The following is a 21,012-nucleotide window of genomic DNA, read 5'->3' as shown; positions in this document are numbered from 1 at the left end:
TCTGGAGCACAAGGCAAATGGATGGCCTCCTCCGTCAAGGAGAAGGACATCACCAAGCTTCGGGAGGCCGGGTATCTGGCGAAGGAAATCACCCATCAGCTTCCGGCCAAGGGAAAATTGTCCCCACCCTGAAGCCCAATGAGAGGGTGGTGTTTATCCCCCATTTCGTCCGCGGGTTAGGGTTTCCTATCCACCCTTTCGTCCGCGGACTCGTGTTTTATTATGGACTAGATTTCCATGATCTAGCTCCAAACTCTTTCCTCAACATCTCGGCATTCATTGTCGTGTGTGAGGCTTTCCTCTGCATTCCACCCCTCTTCGGACTTTGGCTCAAGATCTTCAATGTGAAACCAAAGGTGGTGGATGGACAACACACGGAGTGCGGAGGCGCCATGGTGAGCAAGCTGCCCAACATCACATGGCCCAAGGGTACTTTTGTGGAGACTGTTAAACAGTGGCAGAAACTATGGTTCTATATCACAGAGCCCCGCGATGAAGGAAATATTCCCTAGAGGCAATAATGAAGTTATTATTTATTTCCTTATATCATCATAAATGTTTATTATTCATGCTAGAATTGTATTAATCGGAAACTTAGTACATGTGTGAATACATAGACAAACTGAGTGTCACTAGTATGCCTCTATTTGACTAGCTCGTTGAATCAAAGATGGTTAAGTTTCCTAGCCATAGACATGAGTTGTCATTTTATTAACGGGATCACATCATTGGAGAACGATGTGATTGACTTGACCCATTCCGTTAGCTTAGCACGATGATCGTTTAGTTTGTTGCTACTGCTTTCTTCATGACTTATACATGTTCCTCTGACTATGAGATTATGCAACTCCCGAATACCGGAGGAACACTTTTTGTGCTACCAAACATCACAACGTAACTAGGTGATTATGAAGGTGCTCTATAGGTGTCTCCGATGGTACTTGTTGAGTTGGCATAGATCGAGATTAGGATTTTGCACTCCGATTGTCGAAGAGGTATCTTTGGGCCCTCTCGGTAATGCACATCACTCTAAGCCTTGCAAGCATTTTGACTAATGATTTAGTTGTGGGATGATGCATTACGGAACGAGTAAAGAGACTTGCTGGTAACGAGATTGAACTAGGTATTGAGATATCGACGATCTAATCTCGGGCAAGTAACATACCGATGATAAAGGGAACAACATATGTTGTTATGCGGTTCAACCGATAAAGATCTTCGTAGAATATGTAGAAACCGATATGGGCATCCAGGTTAAGCTATTGGTTATTGACCAGAGAAGTGTCTCGGTCATGTCTACATAGTTCTTGCACCCGTAGGGTCCGCACGCTTAACGTTCGTTGACGATATAGTTTTTATGAGTTATGTATGTTGGTAACCGAATGTTGTTTGGAGTTCCGGATAAGATCACGGACATGACGAGGAACTCTGGAATGGTACGGAGATAATGTTTGATATATGGGATAATAGTGTTTGGTCTCCAGAAGGGTTCCGGAATTCACCGGAAGGGGTTCCGGATGTTTCCCGAAATGTTTGGGTACGAGAACACTTTATTTGGGCCAAAGGGGAAAGCCCACAAGGTTTTTGGAAAGCGCAAAAGGAAGTTTTGCGGAGTTCGGGGGCCAGACGATAGGGTCCCTGGTGTCTGGGTCCAGATGCCGGGAACCCTGGCGTCTGGCCCTAGAGTCCGAGAAGGACTCTTGCCTTTCGGGTGAAACCGACTTTGTGGAGGCTTTTTCTCCAAGTTTCGACCCCAAGGCACAACATATAAATATAGGGGTAGGGCTAGCACACAAGACACATCAAGAAACACCAAGCCGTGTGCCGGCAACCCAGTCCCCTCTAGTTTATCCTCCGTAATAGTTTTTGTAGTGCTTAGGCAAAGCCCTGCGGAGATTGTTCTTCACCAACACCGTCACCATGTCGTCGTGCTGCCGGAACTCATCTACTACTTTGCCCCTTTTGCTGGATCAAGAAGGCGAGGATGTCATCGAGCTGAACGTGTGCTAAACATGGAGGTGTCGTACGTTCGGTAGTTGATTGGGACGGATCGTGAAGGTGTATGACTACATCAACTGCATTGATAAACGCTTCTGCTTTCGGTCTATGAGGGTACATAGACATACTCTCCCCTCTCATTGCTATGAATCACCATGATCTTGCGTGTGCATAGGATTTTTTTTTAAATTACTATGTTCCCCAACAGTGCCATCAGAGCCAGGTTTATGCATAGATGTTATATGCACGAGTAGAACACAAGTGAGTTGTGGGCGATACAAGTCATACTGCTTACCAGCATGTCATACTTTGGTTTGGCGGTATTGTTGGATGAAGCGGCCCGGACCGACATTACGCGTACGCTTACGCGAGACTGGTTCTACCGACGTGCTTTGCACACAGGTGGCTGGCGGGTGTCAGTTTCTCTAACTTTAGTTGAACCGAGTGTGACTACGCCCGGTCTTTGTTGAAGGTTAAAATAGCACTAACTTGACGAAATATCGTTGTGGTTTTGATGCGTAGGTAAGAACGATTTTTGCTCAGGCCGTAGCAGCTACGTAAAACTTGCAACAACAAAGTAGAGGACGTCTAACTTGTTTTTGCAGGGCATGTTGTGATGTGATATGGTCAAGGCATGATGCTATATTTTATTGTATGAGATGATCAAGTTTTGTAACGGAGTTATCGGCAACTGGCAGGAGCCATATGGTTGTCGCTTTATTGTATGCAATGCAATTGCCCTGTAATTGCTTTACTCTATCACTAAGAGATAGCGATAGTCGTAGAAGCAATAGTTGGTGAGACAACAACGATGCTACGATGGGGATCAAGGTGTCGCGCCGGTGACGATGGTGATCATGAAGGTGCTTTGGAGATGGAGATCACAGGCACAAGATGATGATGTCCATATCATATCACTTATATTGATTGCATGTGATGTTTATCCTTTATGCATCTTATTCTGCTTGATTGACGGTAGCATTATTAGATGATCTCTCACTAAAATTTAAAGGTACAAGTGTTCTCCCTTAGTATGCACCGTTGCCAAAGTTCGTCGTGCCGAGACACCACGTGATGATCGGGTGTGATAAGCTCTACGTTCACATACAACGGGTGCAAGCTAGTTTTGCACATGCAGAAATACTCGGGTTATACTTGACGAGCCTAGCATATGCAGATATGGCCTGGGAACACTGAGACCGAAAGGTTGAGCGTGAATCATATAGTAGATATGATCAACATAGTGATGCTCACCATTGAAAACTACTCCATTTCACGTGATGATCGGTCATGGTTTAGTTGATTTGGATCACATAATCACTTAGATGATTAGAGAGATGTCTATCTAAGTGGGAGTTCTTAAATATGATTAATTGAACATTAATTTATCACGAACTTAGTCCTGATAGTATTTGCATATCTATGTTGTAGATCAATAGCTCGCGATGTAGCTCCCCGTTTATTTTGATATGTTCCTAGAGAAAAACTAAGTTGAAAAATGTTAGTAGCAATGATGCGGATTGGATCCATGATTTGAGGATCATCCTCATTGCTGCATAGAAGAATTATGTCCTTGATGCACCACTAGGTGACAAACCAATTGCAGGAGCAGATGCAGACGTTATGAACGTTTGGCGAGCTCGATATGATGACTACTTGATAGTTTAATGCACCATGCTTTATGGCTTAGAATCGAGGCTTCAAAGACGTTTTGAAACGCCACGAAGCATATGAGATGTTCCAAGAGTTGAAATTAGTATTTCAGACTCATGCCCATGTCGAAAGGTATGAGACCTTTGACAAGCACTTTTCCTACAAGATGGAGGAGAATAGCTCAGCTAGTAAGCATGTGCTCAGAATGTCTGAGTACTACAATCACTTGAATCAAATGGGAGTTAATCTTACAGATAAGATAGTGATTGACAGAGTTCTCTAGTCACTATCACCAAGTTACTAGAACTTCGTGATGAACTATAATATGCAAGGGATAACAGAAATGATTCCCAAGCTCTTCGTGATGCTGAAATCGATGAAGGTAGAAATCAAGAAAAGTATCAAGTATTGATGGTTGACAAGACCACTAGTTTCAAGAAAAGGGCGAAGGGAAGAAGGAGAACTTCAAGAAGAACGGCAAGCAAGTTGCTGCTCAAGTGAAGAAGCCCAAGTCTAGATCTAAGCCTGAGACTAAGTGCTTCTACTGCAAAGGGACTGGTCACTGGAAGCAGAACTGCCCCAAGTATTTGCCAGATAAGAAGGATGGCATAGTGAACAAAGGTATATTGGATATACATGTTATTCATGTTTACTTTACTAGTGTTTATAGCAACCCCTCGGCATTTGATACTGGTTCAGTTGCTAAGAGTAGTAACTCGAAACGGTAGTTGCAGAATGAACAGAAACTAGTTAAGGGTGAAGTGACGATGTGTGTTGGAAGTAGTTCCAAGATTGATATGATCATCATCGCACACTCCCTATACTTTCGGGATTAATGTTGAACCTAAATAAGTGTTATTTGGTGTTTGCGTTGAGCATGAATATGATTTGATCATGTTTATTGCAATACGGTTATTCATTTAAGTTAGAGAATAATTGTTGTTTTGTTTACATGAATAAAACCTTCTATGGTCATACACCCAATTAAAATGGTTTATTGGATCTCGATCGTAGTAATACACATATTCATAATATTGAAGCCAAAAGATGCAAAGTTAATAATGCTAGTGCAACTTATTTGTGGCACTGCCGTTTAGGTCATATTGGTGTAAAGCGTATGAAGAAACTCCATGCTAATGGACTTTTGGATTCACGTGATTATGAATCACTTGATGCTTGCGAACCATGCCTCATGGGTAAGATGACTAAGACTCCGTTCTCCGGAACAATGGAGCGAGCAACTGACTTATTGGAAATAATACATAATGATGTATGCGATCCGATGAGTGTTGAGGCTCGCAGCAGGTATCGTTATTTTCTGATCTTCACAGATGATTTGAGCAGATATGGGTATATCTACTTGATGAAACAAAAGTCTGAAACATCTAAAAAGTTCAAAGAATTTCAGAGTGAAGTGGAAAATCATCGTAACAAGAAAATAGAGTTTCTACGATCTGGTCGTGGAAGAGAATATTTGAGTTACGAGTTTGGTCTTCATTTGAAACAATGCAGAATAGTTTTGCAACTCATGCCACCTAGAACACCACAGCGTAATGGTGTGTCTGAACGTCATAATCACACTTTAATAGATATGGTGCGATCTATGATGTCTCTTGCTGATTTACCGCTATCATTTTGGGGCTATGCATTAGAGACGGCTACACTCACGTTAAATAGGGCATTGTCTAAAAATCCATTGAGACGACACCGTATGAATTGTTGTTTAGCAAGAAACCTAAGCTTTCGTTTCTTAAAGTTTAGGGTTATGATGCTTATGTGAAAAAGTTTCAGCCTGATAAGCAGAAACCTAAATTGGAAAAGTGTGTCTTCATAGGATACCCAAAAGAAACTGTTGGGTACACCTTCTATCACAGATCCGGAAGGCAAGATCTTTGTTGCTAAGAGTGGATCCTTTCTAGAGAAGGAGTTTCTCTCGAAAGAAGTGAGTGGTAGGAAAGTAGAACTTGATGAGGTAATTGAACCCACTCCCTTATTGGAAAGTATTTCATCACAGAAATCTATTCCTGTGACTCCTACACCAATTAGTGAGGAAACTAATGATGATGATCATGTAACTTCAGATCAAGTTACTACCGAACCTCGTAGGTCAACTAGAGTGAGATCAGCACCAGAGTGGCATGGTAATCCTGTTCTAGAGGTCATGTTACTTGACCATGACGAACCTACGAACTATGAGGAAGCGATGATGAGCCCAGATTCCACGAAATGGCTTGAGGCCATGAAATCTGAGATAGGATCCATGTATGAGAACAAAGTATGGACTTTGATTGACTTGCCCGATGGTCGGTGAGTCATTAAGAATAAATGGATCTTCAAGAGGAAGACGGACACTGATTGTAGTGTTACTATCTACAAAGCTCGAATTGTCGCAAAATGTTTTCGACAAGTTCAAGGTGTTGACTACGATGAGATCTTCTCACTTGTATCGATGCTTAAAAGTATGTCCGAATCATGTTAGCAGTTGCCGTATTTTACGAAATCTGGCAAATGGATGTCAAAATTGTATTCCTTAATGGATTTCTTAAAGAAGTGTTGTATATGATGCAACCAGAAGGTTTTGTCAATCCTAAAGGTGCTAACAAAGTGAGCAAGCTCCAGCGATCCATCTATGGACTGGTGCAAGCATCTCAGAGTTGGAATATATGCTTTGATAAAGTGATCAAAGCATATGGTTTTATACAGACTTGAAGTGAAGCCTGTATTTACAAGAAAGTGAGTGGGAGCACCACAGCATTTCTGATGAGTATATGTGAATGACATATTGTTGATCAGAAATAATGTAGAATTTTCTGGAAAGCATAAAGGAGTGTTTGAAAAGAGTTTTTCAAAGAAATACATCGATGAAGCTGCTTACACATTGAGCATCAAGATCTATAGAGATAGATCAAGACGCTTGATAAGTTTTTTCAATGAGTACACATACCTTGACAAGATTTTGAAGTAGTTCAAAATGGAATAGTCAAAGAAGGGGTTCTTGCCTGTGTTGCAAGGTGTGAAGTTGAGTAAAGACTCAAAACCCTACCACGGCAGAAAATAGAAAGAGAATGAAAAGTAATTCCCTATGCCTCAGTCATAGTTCTATAAAGAATGTTATGCTATTTACCATTCCTATTGTATACCTTAGCATTATTCTGGCAAAGAAGTATGATAGTGATCTAGGAGTAGATCATTGGATTGTGGTCAAAGTTATCCTTAGAGGACTAAGGAAATATTTCTCGGTTATGGCGGTGATAAAAGAGTTTGTCGTAAAGAGTTACGTCGATGCAAGCTTTTTACATCGATCTAGATGACTCTAAGTCTCGATCTGGATACATATTGAAAGTGGGAGCAATTAGCTAGAGTAGCTTCGTGCAGAGCATTGTAGACATAGAAATTTGTGAAATACATACGGATCGGAATGTTGTAGACCCATTGACTAAATTTCTCTCACAAGAAAAACATGATCACTCTTTGGGTGTTAATCACATAGCGATGTGAACTAGATTATTGACTCTAGTAAACCCTTTGGGTGTTAGTCACATGGAGATGTGAACTAATAACATAAAGATGTGAACAATTGGTGTTAAATCACATAACGATGTGAACTAGATTATTGACTCTAGTGCAAGTGCGAGACTGAAGGAAATATGCCCTAGAGGCAATAATAAAGTTATTATTTATTTCCTTATATCATGATAAATGTTTATTATTCATGCTAGAATTGTATTGACCGGAAACTTAGTACATGTGTGAATACATAGACAAACTGAGTGTAACTAGTATGCATCTACTTGACTAGCTCATTGAATCAAAGATGGTTAAGTTTCCTAGCCATAGACATGAGTTGTCATTTGATTAACGGGATCACATTATTGGAGAATGATGTGATTGACTTGACCCATTCCGTTAGCTTAGCACGCTGATCGTTTAGTTTGTTGCTACTGCTTTCTTCATGACTTATACATGTTCCTCTGACTATGAGATTATGCAACTCCCGAATACCGGAGGAACACTTTGTGTGCTACCAAACGTCACAATGTAACTGGGTGATTATAAAGGTGCTCAACAGGTGTCTCCGATGGTACTTGTTGAGTTAGCATAGGTCGAGATTAGGATTTGTCACTCCGATTGTCGAAGAGGTATCTCTGGGCCATTTCGGTAATGCAAATCACTCTAAGCCTTGCAAGCATTGTGACTAATGAGTTAGTTGCGGGATGATGCATTACGGAACGAGTAAAGATACTTGCCAGTAACGAGATTGAACTGGGTATTGAGATACCAACGATCGAATCTTGGGCAAGTAACATAACGATGACAAAGGGAACAACGTATGTTGCTATATGGTTCGACCGATAAAGATCTTCGTAGAATATGTAGGAACCAATATGGACATCCAGGTTCCGCTATTGGTTATTGTCTAGAGAAGTGTCTCGGTCATGTCTACATAGTTCTCGAACCCGTAGGGTCCGCACGCTTAACGTTCGTTGACGATATAGTTTTTATGAGTTATGTATGTTGGTAACCGAATGTTGTTCGGAGTTCCGGATAAGATCACGGACATGACGAGGAACTCCGGAATGGTCCGAAGATAAAGTTTCATATATGGGATAATTGTGTTTGGTCTCCAGAAGGGTTCCGGAATTCACCGGAAGGGGTTCCGGATGTTTCCCGAAATGTTTGGGTACGAGAACACTTTATTTGGGCCGAAGGGGAAAGCCCACAAGGTTTTTTGAAAGCGCAAAAGGAAGTTTTACGGAGTCCAGGGGCTAGACGCCAGGGCCCTGGAGTCTGAGAAGGACTCTTGCCTTTCGGGTGAAACCGACTTTGTGGAGGCTTTTTCTCCAAGTTTCGACCCCAAGGCTCAACATATAAATAGAGGGGTAGGCTAGCACCCAAGACACATCAAGAAACACCAAGTCGTGTGGCGGTAACCCCGTCCCCTCTAGTTTATCCTCCGTAATAGTTTTCGTAGTGTTTAGGCGAAGCCCTGTGGAGATTGTTCTTCACCAACACCATCACCACGCCGTCGTGCTGCCGGAACTCATCTACTACTTCGCCCCTCTTGTTGGATCAAGAATGCGAGGTCATCATCGAGCTAAACGTGTGCTGAACACGAAGGTGCCGTACGTTCGGTACTTGATCGGGACAGATCGTGAAGGTGTACAACTACATCAACCGCGTTGATAAACGCTTCCGCTTTCGGTCTACGAGGGTACATAGACATACTCTCCCCTCTCGTTGCTATGCATCACCATGATCTTGCGTGTGCGTAGGAAATTTTTTGAAACTACTACGTTCCCCAACACGCGATACCACCTGGGCCGCGGCTCCCGAATTCAAGTTCGGAGCTCCAATGCGGCTCACCTCCTGGATAGAGAAGGGCCCGAATTGGTCCTCGTCAGACAAGCTGATCGCGCTACAAATGCGCATCCCACTACAAGAAAAAAGGCTGTTAATGGCGCACCAGTTTTTGCTATTAATGGCGCACTATAGGTGCGCCACTATTAACACGCCACTAGTAACAACTAGTAATGGCGCACCTCTGGTGCGCCATTAGTATCCCAGATAATAGTGGCGCGGCACATAGTGCGCCATTACTATGCCTAGAAGTGCGCCATTACTATCTGAGTTAGTAATAGCGCACCACATAGAAGTGCGCCATTACTAACAATTTTTTAAAAAAGTCAGAAAATATTTTTTCAAATTCTTTTTTCAAAAAAATTTCAGAATTTTTTTTCGTTTTTTTCTTAATCTCGGGTCACTATGGCTTAATCTCGGGTCAATATGACTTAGTAATGGCGCACCACATAGAAGTGGTGCACCAGTTTTTGTTATTAATGGCGCACTATAGGTGCGCCACTATTAACACGCCACTAGTAACAAATAGTAATGGCGCACCTCTGGTGCGCCATTAGTATCCTAGATAATAATGGCGCACCACATAGTGCGCCATTACTATGCCTAGAAGTACGCTATTACTATCTGACTTAGTAATGGCGCACTTCTCTATGGTCATGAGTGTGATGAATTTTGAAAAAATATTTCAAACTTCCCGGTCATATTACGTATCATATTTTCTTTTATTCCCCCTCTAGATCTTAAAAGCCCCGTATCTTTTATTATGTTAGGTTTTTGGGTATTCTGAAAATCTTCAACGGGGTTTGTCCAGTTGAATTCGGATGTAACTTTTCGAGTAGATGATTTCTCATATAAAAAACTTTTTAATTCGAGTTTGTATGCAAAAGTTATGCCCATTGTACTAAATTCCAGAGAGATTTTGCAAATAAAGTCAAAATTCAGATTTGTAAATTTTCCCAACAAGTAGACCACACATCACATGGGAAACTTATTTTCTTTTATTTTTTTGACATTTCCATCATTTTCTTTTTAAAAAACTAAAAAGGCGGTCCGGGGGGGTTAGTAATGGCACACCTTCACAAAGTGCGCCATTACTATGTGTATGACTGGGTCAAACCTTGGTCAAACTTAGTAATAACGCACTTTGCATAGGTGCGCCATTACTACGTCAATCATTTAAAGACATTACAATCGAGCACTTTTCCAGCCCTCTCAGACTATTAGCATCTCAACCGTCGGATCTGCACTTCTAGGCGTTTTGGGCCATTGGATGCACCTTCCACCCCGCTGAGAGCGCTAAACGGACTGGGCCGATATTCCGGCAACAAAATCAACGATCTGCTATTGTTTGGGCCTGCTGGGCCAAATTCTCCCACCACATACGCAGGTACGAGGAGAGTGTTTCTCCCCTCGCCTCCACTCCCTGACCTCTCCTCTCTCTCTCATCTGTCGTCTGGGATTCTCAGTTGCGCAGCCGCCGCCGAAATCCCCAGCCATGAAATGATGCCTCGTCTTCGCCCAGCCGCTGCCATCCTTCTTCTCACGTTTTACCCTCAAGATGCAACAGGAAGGAGATGCACTCTCAGATCTGTCGCGGTGAAACACCAGCGAGGCCCGACCCAGATTTGTTCCTACGTCCTGGGGCGGAGACATGGGGGACCCCGTAGGACATTGAGGGGCTCGCAGCCCCGCTCGCCAAAGGCAGGGCGCTGCTCCAGTTTGACGGTGGCCGGCAGCTAGCAAACTACTCCGATCACTATGGGGGCAGGTGCTTCGATGGTGGTGTTAGCAGCTCTATTGATTCAGCGATGGAGCCTCGTCATATAGCCGTCAAAGCATGTGCGGTTTAGTTTCAAAGGTACGCCAACATATACTCTCCCTACTGCTAGAACTTCTTATGAATTACGACGTAGGAGGCTAATTAATCTAGCATGTAAGATAATAGATGAATTTGCTAATTAGATGTTTCTTTGAAATTTTGAGAAATTATTGCTACTAATTGCTATCCTTCTGTTCATAATTAAATATCTTAGTTGTATGTACAATATATCATCCGATCAATATTTACAAGATAATTATTGGATTATGCACATGTAGATAATTGTCACGGAAGGTTATTTATGATGGTTAGCTAAAAAATAGGTATATTTTCAATGCATTCTAGGGTGCGTGTTATGTACCATGAAGCTTTCGCGGATTTAATTTTGAGGTTCGATCACCCTTTATTTCATGGTACCTATTTAAACAGTTCAAAAGATTGTTTATTTGGTTATTGTTCTGTATGGAGAAGATTTCATCTATCGATTATAATAGTAGCCCTTCTCGCCTTGCCAGCCTGGAGACACAGTTGGTCGTATGACTTGGGCAAGAGGGTCTCGCGTCGCATGGTGGGGGCGACACCATGGTGTCGTCGTATGAGCAGCAAACCATCGTTGTCGATTGAAGTCCAGTAGCCTGAGATTCAGGAACAAAGTCAATGTAGCTGGAGGACTTTAATGGCGCGTGATGCTCGCCACTTGGGGCGGTGGATAATTGCGGGTCAGTTTCCATGCCGATCTGTGATGTTTCGCGTCCATATAGTCTCCTCGGTATGATGTTCCATCCCCTCCCCTTTCGCGCCCAGGTCATTCTCCATCGAATTTGGAGTACATCTTTTGTTGATTTATGTATATTGGTTCACTAGCTAGCGAAGGAGAGAAGCTTATTGGAGTTCTTATTTTGAGATGGTTCAATGAAACATGATCATTATTTGTTAGGTACAAAGAATTTGCATGTCGGCAGATTGGTTTTGAATCTAAATAATTTCCCTAACACTAATGTCGTGCCACTATAATGTTCAAATGTCCTTGAATATTTTTACCATTCGTTCTCAGGGCACAACACAAAACACTTTTTTAGTACTAACAAAGTAGTTGGTTTAATAAAATTTTACTTTCATACTCGGTGTCCCTGCATATACATTTATGAAAATGACTATCATTTTTATTGCCATAATAGATGGGCGTGGCAACGCGCGCCACTACGGTCTAGTACACATAGTAATGGCGCACTTTGTGAATGTGCGCCATTACTATGTCAACTTAGTAATTGCGCACCTATACAAAGTGCGCCATTACTATGTGTATGACTGGGTCAAACCTTGGTCAAACTTAGTAATGACGCACTTTTCACCTGGTGCGCCATTACTATTTTTGTTACTAATGGCGCACCACATACGTGGTGCGCCATTAATGTCCATATTAGCTATAGCCATTTTTCTAGTAGTGTCCAAAGCATGGTGGACGAAAACATCAAGCTCGTCAACGTGATCCAGGTGATGTTAGTTTGTCGGATCCTTCCATGTCAGAGCCGGACTTGCCCTTCATGGGAATTCGATCCGGAGAAGCACCAGACCTTGGAAAGGCTCTTTGGAACCACGCATGAAGATATCTGGAAGTTGCTCTTCAAGGGCAACGAGACACCGCCGGAGACGGACGAGGATCGCAGGCATGATCTGGCCCATCCTGCCAGTGCGGTAAGTCTTTTGCGTTTCAAGGTGTATCCTCTACTTGCTTATTCAAGGAAGATACCTAAACTCCACTAGTTATTTTTTCATGTATGGACAGAGAAACCGGAGCGGATTAAGTGCCCGGCTCCGCTGCCCGAGGAACCAGCCATCCCTCCTCTGGTGAAGATGCTGGTTCTGGCGCCTTACTAGGCGCCGGAGAAGAAGGCCAAGGGGGCCCAGAGTGGCCTCCATCGAAAAGGAGCTTCGGACAGGACGTCCGAAGACAACGAGACTCCCTCCTCCGCCGTGAAGACGACGATGAGGACAAGGAGGAAAGCAGCTCTCCCCCTGAGGGGGGGGGAGAAGAAGAGGGCGGCCTCCACAAATCTGGAGGCAGAGACATCCAAGAGGGGGAAGAGCCCCCTTGCGGATAACTCCGCGTGGGACGTCGACAGCAGCCCAGAGCCGCGCCGCCGAAACTTGCCCCTGGCCGCATCGTGAGTACTCAAAAGACTCTGATATATTCATATATTCGGCATCTTCGGTTCATAGTTTTAACGCGTTAAATCATGCGCTTGTAGTCCGGCCCACGACAGCTCCTTGCGATCCTCATCAGGAGGTTCGCTGGATTCAAAGGCGATGGCCAACGAGTCACCGCCGGCCGCTCAATCTCCCACAGCCAAGGGCGACGACAAGGTGTTGTCCCAAAGGACCTTCTCGGGCCAGGGAGAGGTTCAGGAGGCTGTCCAGGTGGCACCAGAGGGTGACCCTTCGGCCGCCGGACACTTGGGAGAGAGAACCCCCATGGAGACTGGCGATGGGGGCCATGTCCAGTTCGGACCCCAGCCGAATACGGTTCCGGAGACCTATACAGCTTCGGAATCCGTCAAGTAGCCTCCTTCGAAAGAAGGAGGTGTTCCTATTCCACCGGTGACCTCTGTCCAGCCAGAGGCATCGGATAATCTGCTGGAAGCGCTGCGAGGCACTTCCATTGTGGAGGAACACTGTATCCTTACGGTACGGTGGTTGAGAGGGTTCAGTCCGTCAAGAGCGGACTGACCGAAGCCTGCACTGGCATGCTGACAGGCGTTGAGGTAAGCGATGTGAAAGAGAAGGCCATAGTATAGACAATGTAGCCCCAAAGACACTGTCCGGTGTTTGGAAAGAAAAATCGGACAGAGGATCAAGTAATTTTCGCAAGAAACTAACTAAATATGTCTTATGAACACAGGCGTCGCTGCTAGCCGCCACCTCTCATGCCGCTGAGGTCTCCGGACTAAAGCAGAGTCTGGAGCGGGCCAAAGAAGAGCTCGGCCTTGTGAAAAGGCAGCTAGAGGACAAGCAAGGTATGTGGAGACTTGTTGTATATTCGAAAAGAATAAATGATGTATATTGATTGTAGTACCGTGATATTTGTAGGAGCGGCGACTGAGGTTGAAACCCTCAAGAAAGCACTGGACGAGGCCAAGGAGAGGGTGGCGAAGGAACAAGCCGTCCGAAAAAAGCATGAGGCCAGGGTTGGGGAGGTCCAGCAGGAGCTCCAGGACGCTTTGAAGAAATACGAGTCCCTGGAGCGTCAGCATGCGGACCAAGAGTCCAAACTTGAGAAGGCCCGCCAGAGCGCACAAGAGGCCCGGAGCGAAGCCCAATGCGCCCTCCAGGAAATCCAGGAGGCCAAAAAGACCGCGGCGGGTAAGGCTTTTATTATGCAAAGCAAGTATGTGAAGAAGAGGTATCTCTTACTGAGCCGAAGAGGGGAGCTCTACGGAGAAGCTGTTCTGGTCGTAATACCTTGCACTAGAACATCCGGTGCCCTTGAGCGACCAGCTAAAATAGCTGGTCGAACTACATAGGGTGGCCGAACTGGCCATGAAGGACTTGATAGTCCGGTTGTGGCCAGCCGAAGCTATACCAAGCAGCTACTTCGATCTCGTGAAGCGTCTAGTCGACGCCTGCCCTCAGCTTGACGCCATCAAGCGGTCGGTTTGTATCGAAGGTGCGCGGATGGCCTTCACCTGTGTCAAGATGCAGTGGGCGAAGATGAATGCTGCCACGGTCATGACCGAAGGACCGCCCGTGGGCAAGGAGCACCGCACACCCGAGCGATATTTTAGCGAAGTCCTTGAGGGATCCCGCATTGTGGCGGAGCAGTGTACGAAGGATGTAATCTTCGAATGAATACAGTTATATTGTCTCGCCCTGTATTATAAAAACAAGTTCGGCCATGTAATATAATGTTTGTTTAATATTTTACCTCCTGTGCGGCCGTGTTTATGAAATTTTGAGAGTTGGCCAGTCGTCGGCTTTAGCCCCCACGTAGGTAGTACAGGGGTGTTCGGGATGGAATCTAAACAATCTTGATCTGATTTGTTTCGTCCTTAAAGGAGGTGTTTAGTGCAACGAAGCAGGCAATCAGACTATATGGCTTTATCACCCTCACTTAGCCATAGGAGTTCTACAATGAAAATGTACGCGCATCCCCTAGTATCCGAACTAGGGTATTGTAAACACCTGATCGGGTAAAAAGCCGATTCATCGCATAATGCGGAAAAAATCGTTAAAGATTTGAAACCTCCGAAGAGCTGACCAGCTCTCACCGCATCATGACAGTCAGTTTTCGGCTTTCTCTACTGAGGTGCTCATCCGGATAAACCAGGACACAATCGCAGTAGTTCTCCCTTTACTACCCTAGCCGATATAGTGGAACGTAAGGTAGTAAGCACAGGAGTCGGGCAACCCAACTATTGACCAAAGACATGATTCGGAGCCAATGCATATAATGCTAAATTCGGGGTGCCGAACTATGTTGTAGAAAGTGTTCGGACTTTGTTGCCGTATTACGGGTCGCGATGAAGCCCCTGGCAGATTAAAGCGTACCAAAGTGTACGGTCGCAACTTTGAGAAAATCATCAAAGAAAAAGGAAAAAAGGTAGTAAGCTAGTGTCGTAGAAGTTGGACCGCAAACTGTTTCCATTATAGTTTGATTAATACATCAAAGCATATTTGTACAAGTGGTGCGATAAGCAACCAGGCTATTTAACATGCCACAACCAAGGGAGAGCTGCGTGCGGGTCCTGAAAGCAGGTATAGTGATCGTTAAAGAGACCATCTAAGAATTCCCTTGTACGCTAGTGCTTCTTGCCATCTTGGTGTATCCATCCTTCCGAGAGGACCGATGATCAGGTCATCAGAAGAAACCTACGGAAAAAAGACCTGAAAAGGGAAAATTGAAAGTATGTGTGTCCACGAGCGGTCGAGCCGTATTATGGATCACAACATTGTTATGCCTCCGTCTATGCCCATGGTATTTTGAGTGTGTAGTTATGTACGCGTGGTACGAATGCCGCTTCTTGGTTGGGACTAGGACGGAGGCCAAATTGCTAGTCGAGCTCTTGACGAGCTGGGCTGTCCTGCTGCAGAGTAGTCCGGACTTGTTTAACAGTGTCCGGGAGCTCGGCCGATGAATTAAGGTTTTGCTTGAGGAGGTCGCTCTGTACTTCTGCTGCTAATGCAGCGGTGTGCTCCTTGGTACGGAGGGAGTGTTCCATGTTTCCATTGACTGTTATGACACCGCGTGGACCGGGCATCTTGAGCTTAAGATAAGCGTAGTGTGGCACCGCATTGAAGCATGCAAATGCGCTTCGTCCGAGTAGTGCGTGATAGCCACTGCAAAAGGGGACGATATCGAAGATCAGCTCTTTGCTTCGAAAGTTGTCCGGAGATCCGAAGAAAACCTTGAAAGTGCGTTATATCGACTAGAGGGGGGTGAATAGACGATTTTTATGAAAGTCTTCAAAACATGGAAGTTTCGAAGACAAACGATAGAAATAAACCTATAACCATGCAGCGGAAGGTAGACTACACTAGGTAAACCACAGTCATGTATTCAATGAAGTGAAAGCACAATGACTAATAGCAGCTAGGTAGTAAGGATCAGGTGGGAAGATATTAAGAAGCCAAACAGAACACGCAGTCACTCAGTGAAGACAAAAGATAGTGCAATCATACAATGACTTCATAAGGAACAACAATAAGTAAAGGGAAGGGAAGAATGAAACCAGTGACTCGTTGAAGACAATGATTTGTTGGACCAGTTCCAGTTGCTGTGACAACTGTACGTCTAGTTAGGGCGGCTAGGTATTTAAACCTGAGGACACACAGTCCCGGACACCCAGTCCTGAACACGCAGCTCGGGACACCCAGTCCTCACCGTATTCCCCTTGAGCTAAGGTCACACAGACCTCGCCCAATCACTCTGGTAAGTCTTCAAGGTAGACTCCCAAACCTTCGCAGACTTTGTTCACCGGCGATCCACAATGTCTCTTGGACGCTCAGAACGCGACGCCTAACCAGCTGGAGGATTCACCGTCCTCAAGTGTAATAAGTCTTCAGATCACATAGACAAGAAGACTTAAGTGATGCCTAATTCTCTTTGGCTCTGGGTGGTTAGGGCTTTATCCTCGCAAGGAATTCTCTCTCAAAGGCTTCGAGGTGGGTTGCTCTCAAACGACAAAAGTCGTACTCTAACTCTGAGCAGCCAACCGTTTATGGTTGTAGGGGGTGGGCTATTTATAGCCACTAGGAAACCCGACCTGATTTGTCCAAAATGACCCTGGGTCACTAAGGAACTGACACGTGTTCCAACGGTCAGATTTCAAACTCACACGGCAACTTTACTTGGGCTACAAGCAAAGCTGACTTGTCCGACTCTGGACAAGATTCGTTCTCATAGTCTTCACTCGAAGACATAGGTTTTGGTTAAGCATCACTTCAGTCATTCTGACTGGTTCTCTTGGACCCCACTTAACAGTACGGTGGTTCCTATGACTCAATAAAGAAGAAACAGAACTACGAAAGATCTAAGTCTTCGAGCTCCATATGCTTCATGTCACGTCTTCTCTTGTCATAGTCTTCAATGTGAATATCTTCATATACCACCTTTGCCATCGATGTCTTCATACATTTTTAGGGGTCATCTCTGGTAGGAAAACCGAATCAATGAGGGACTTCTACCTGTGTTATCCTGCAATTCTCACAAACACATTAGTCCCTCAACTAGGTTTGTCGTCAATACTCCAAAACCAACTAGGGGTGGCACTAGATGCACTTACAATCTCCCCCTTTTTGGTGATTGATGACAAACTAGTTGAAGTTTTCAATGGGGAATATAATATGTGAAATTGTAAAGGATAAGGAATTGTCTTCATAAGTTCCAAGGGCTCCCCCTGAAGATGTGCATATAAGTAATTTGCTTTTGGAATGCAAATGCCCATGGCAGGTTGTGCTTGTGGAGATCCTCTTCAACTTATGATGACAATCCACTATGCATGTGATGGTATGTGAAGATAATGACATGCATAATGAAAAATGGACGTCTGCAAAATGATCTAAGTGCGGAATTTATCGTCGCACATGCAGAATTTATCATCGCATCACAAGGTGGCAAATAAGTAGTAGACGACCATCGAGTTTAAGTGTTACAACTCAAAGAACCAAATGTATCAAAATGAGAGTTGTAAACATGAAGCAAAATATAAAGCACCCGCCCATATGGACCCGCTTGAAGACTATCAAACTCATATGCTTCTCCCCCTTTTGTCAGTAAGGAGCAAAAAGGTTCGAAGACAGAGAGCATCTACTCGTTCCCATGAAGAGTAGGTGAAGCAGCAGGGTCATCAGTGGTGTTCGGCGGTGCAAAAGAACTTGGAGCAGTGTCGAAGCGTGCTGAAGGAGGTGGCGGTGAAGTAGCACCGTCTTCATCCTCGATCACTCAGGCATTCACAGTTGCAGCAGAGGAAGAGAACTCAGAGTCTTCAAGAGATGGAGTTCGTTGCAGCACTGCCCTTTGAGGAGGTGTGGAGTCAAACTTAAAGCATTCAGAGAAGCCATCCTCTTGAAGATCATCTTCAGAGCACATTAGCGTCAGCCCTTTCTAGGTGCGTCGAGAGGTTTCGTGTGCAACAAAGGCATTCTTGGTGGCAAGATTGCGAATGCGATTAACATCCACCAAGAGGCTTTGCATTTGACGCTTCAGCCAGTCATGATGCCTATCCTATTTCTGATGAAGAGCCACAAGAAGCTCTCGGCCATTGAGAACACGAGTGCGCTTCTTGGGTCGTTGGGCAATTGTGCTATCAGTGGCTTCAGTGAGAGCAGGATGCGGTGCACATGTAGTTCCAGCCAAAGGATACACACGAGTGACTGCTTCAACTCCTTTAATGTTCTGAGAAAAACTTTGATGCTCCGCATTCTGAAGACTTAGAGGTTCCTTGGCAGGCTCAAGATAAATTACTTCAACAGTCATATCCACATCAGGAAGAAAGATCCGATGATTGCGAGCAGATGGCTGATATGAGATGGCGGAGTGGAGTTTGATCAGCCGCATTATCCATGGAGCGTAGAACTTCAAGCCAAAAATATCAGACCCTGATGCAGCAAGTTGGCGGATGAAGAAGTCCTGTGCATTGAAGCATTTGCCATGAAGAATATAGAAGACCAAAGTCTTCATTGCACCTTCCAGCTTGGCATGTGGAGAGTGTCCTTTGATGGGCCAGAGAGTTTGCCTTATGATGTGATAGATAGTCCTTGGCAGGTACTTAAGGTCTTCAACAAAGAACTCCGTGGGATATGCAGCATCTTGGGGCAATGGCTTCATCATACTGAGCATCTGACTCATGTTAGGTTCAGACTTCTGAAAGATGCTCTCCACAGCTTCACTGTGAAGCTGACAGCCATGTTCATAGAGATCGCCAGGAGTGGGCAGACCAGTGAGCTCAATGATGTCAAAGGCTTTGGCTTCGTGATGAACATTTCTTGTCATCCACTCTAGGACCCAAGTCTTTGGATCTCTGTTGTACCCACGGATGTGAAGTATGGCATAGAATTGGAGCAGCAACTCTTCATTCCAATGCCCTTGGTCGGTGACGAACGGCAGCAATCCAACCTCTTTGAAGCAATCCAAAGCTTCTTCCAAATAGGGCAGACCAGCTATTGCTTCAATGTCAAGACGCTTATGTGGGAAGATGCGACCTTGATTGTATAGAATGCAGGAGTAATAGCTTTGCTGCGGATAGCTCCAGAACCGATCAGATGATATTCTTTCCCTTGAGTAGGGGTTCCTGGAGCTATTGAAAAAAGTGTTGTCTTCTTTGAAGCCATTGATATTGAAGGATCCAGATGCTGATGCAGGACCTAGAAACCTAGGCAATCTTGGGATTGGCTTCTGGACCTGAGGCCTGTGCTCAACATGACAGTCGAACTGAGGACCAGCAGGAGGCGCAGGAACAGAAGCAGTGGGATCAGTGGCTTCACTGACTTCTGGTGCTTGGGTTGGTGAAGGCTCCACATTAGCTTCAGCCATGACAGCATCATTGGCTTCATTGGTGTTAGTGGTGGCAGCCTCGAGATTCTCAACCTCCACTTGACGAGCTGGAGGGTCGGTCACAGTCATGTTCTCCTCGAGAACAGCTTCTTGGTGAGACGGGGGTGTAACAGCGCTTGGTGTTTCTTCTTCATCGGCTGATGCAACCGGAATGTCTTCAGCAGCTTTAGCTTCAGACTCAGAGACTGGAGGCCTTGGTCCTTTGCAAAGCCTGCGTAACGCTGGTGACGCATGTGGAGTTGGAGTTGGCTGGGCCTCAAAGTCTTCTTCCTCTTGTGCTTGTGGGCGATCAGCCCATGATGCATCCTGAGAAATTGGCGTCAGAGGACGACCAATGCTGATGAGTTCGTTGTGCGTTAGCACAGGCGATGATACCTGTTGGTGCTCGAGCTGAGGAAGAACTGCGTCATCTTCAACATGGTCATGATGACCAATGTCTTCAGCAGCGATGGGATCAGCTGCTGGAATGTCTTCAGCTTCATGAGCCCCTGTGAAAGCAGGCTCATGGACAGTCAGTTGGCGCTCTTGAGGTTCAGCGTCAGGGTGAACCATGGAGATGGGTTCAACAATCAAGGGCTCTGTGGGAGCAGCCCGTTCCTTCTTGGTCTTTCGCTTCTTCTTGGAGGGGGCAGTAGCAGAGGCTTCAGGATATTTCCTCTTCCTTGCTTCAGCCTCATCAGTCCTCGTCTTCTTCAGTTCTGAAGCAGTAGACCTGGCTTTTGGCTTCGAGCCAGGCATGCTAGTTGGGAAGACAATGGGAACTGCTTCCTGCCTTGGTGCGTCGAGTTCAGTCGTAGCGGGCTTCTTCTTCTTCTTTGCATCCATCCTGGTGTCGATGCCAGGACGCCCAAGGGCCTTGCGCTTCTCAGCCTCATTGTAGGCTTGCACACACCTGTCAGCCAGGACCTTCATGTGCTCACGAGAACCCTGAGTTTCTACACATTTCTTGAGAAAGGCTTCCTTGAGCTCGTGCAGCATAATCTTGAAGTTCTTCACCTCTTGCACGCTGAGCTTGGCCATATGCTTCTTGAACTGAGATTTCTCAAAGTTAATCTTCTGCTTCAGTTCAACAATGTGCTGGGCGATAGCTAACTCTGAAGCAATGGCGCCGTGGAAGGCGACACTGAGGCCAATG

This window comes from Triticum urartu, chromosome 5A (assembly GCF_056163025.1).
Source record: "Triticum urartu cultivar PI428250 chromosome 5A, HENAU_Tu73, whole genome shotgun sequence".
Lineage (NCBI taxonomy): Eukaryota > Viridiplantae > Streptophyta > Magnoliopsida > Poales > Poaceae > Triticum > Triticum urartu.
This window is presented reverse-complemented; position numbering follows the sequence as displayed.